Source organism: Cariama cristata, unplaced genomic scaffold (assembly GCF_000690535.1).
Source record: "Cariama cristata isolate BGI_N322 unplaced genomic scaffold, ASM69053v1 scaffold30701, whole genome shotgun sequence".
In the NCBI taxonomy this organism is placed as follows: Eukaryota; Metazoa; Chordata; class Aves; order Cariamiformes; family Cariamidae; genus Cariama; species Cariama cristata.
Window position 1 is genome coordinate 1 of NW_009598070.1, and position 1756 is coordinate 1756.

The following is a 1756-nucleotide window of genomic DNA, read 5'->3' on the forward strand; positions in this document are numbered from 1 at the left end:
CTGCAGCACAGAGACCTCCCGAGAGGCCTCCGCTCGGCGGCGCGCCTGCGAGGCGAAGCCTCTCTTGGGTGTCAGGCTAGGTTTGTCGGAGCTTTTTGCTGACAATATTAGCTTTTAGGTTAAATTATTGGTATTACGCAATGAAAAACATTGTTAAAAAGCTTGTAATGAAACTTTAGAAACAGCCAAGATATTGTCTGGGTCGCAAAGGAGGAAAAAAAAAGAAGATATGGGATTGATCTCGTTACACCTTCATCCATTTTATCTCTGGCTATTGTGCATCTGTCACGTCTCTCAAATGCTACAGGGGATACTGTGAAAAAGTATCTCATGGGGGAAAAAGAAATTATTATTGGTACATACATGTAGACAGTGCCACTTAAACTTTTAAGTAATTCCAGTCTCCCTTTTAGGTATTTTACTTTGCAGTGAAACAATTTATATGGATCTTTTAATATGCAATTCTAATTCACGTTGCAAAAGGACAAAAATAACTCTCATCTGCTGTTGTCAGCTGGGGTTTTTTTGTGCTTTGGTATATACTGCTGTGACACAATTGACCATGTTATCTCCTTGCAACAGCACCACTATTTCAAAAAGGAAGGAAAAGGACACAGGGATTTTTGGGGTATGAAGAGTATTTGGGAGAAGTTCAGCCTGGTGCAACCCCAATTTTTCATGAGCAGCCTGGAGCGTTCCCACTCTGTCTGCCGTTCTTGGAAACGGAGAGGCTGCAAATCCTGGGCAGGGTTTCAGGGTGCCGGCTGCGGAGAGCTGCTGCTCTTCCTCTGACCCAGCTGCTTTGCCAGCTCTTGGCTATTCCTTGCACCAGCAGCTCTGCCACTATACAGTGAAGGTGATATAAGCCCAATTTATACTACTTATCATCAGTTGTCACTTTGATACGTCACCAGCATTTTCCCGAGAAGAAACAAGAAGTAGTGGTTATTGTAGTATCTCATGTGAGGTTCCAAGTTGGTCATATGTGGAAACCTACTTTTGATAATTGAGAGTGCAATTTTATTTTTTTTTTTTTAAAGATAGTAGGGTAATTTTTTTATGTTGGGAAGGGTGAAGACTGCTGAAACAGGAATTAATATCGCTGACTTCCTCTCGTGCTTTCTTGGCAGCACTTGAGTTAGTGTCTCTTGCAGCTGGTTTCCTATGGAGCCCTGATAGCTGAGAGCAGTATGGTGGATCTTAGCTCTTGGTTTGTCCTGTGCATTTTCACTTAGTTCCAAACGTTTAGTAAATATTGCGCACTTCAGGCTTAATGCTACAGCCTTACTGCAGATGTCTTGACTGGCTTTTCCAAGTGCTCACTTGGTCAAAGAGGAGGTCTTTCTGAACTTTGCTGTGTGGAGGTGAGCGAGAGACTTGCCATAAAAAGAGGAGAAGGAGCTTCCCCCTGCAGTTGTTCCTGGATGTATCTCATCTAGGGCCACCTGCAGCGAGTGGAGTAGGCTTCCTGGTTGAGAAGGAGTATCTAGCCTCTGAAGGGCTGCTTTGGTGCCAGATGGACTCCGGACTGTAACCTGCTGCCTCTCTCCCGGTGCTCCTGTCCTGCCTGGCCGCCCTGTCCAGCTGTCCTCCCGGCTCGGCCGCGCTCCCAGGAGCTCTGGTGCTCCAGCACCGTTGCGGGTGCGTGCTGGCGCATGATGGGCTGTGGGGTGCAGGTGCTGGGCGAGCTGGTCTCCCCGCTCCCTCCCTGCCCCGGGGGGGCCCTGGCAGCTAGGGAGGGGAGACGAGGGTGAGA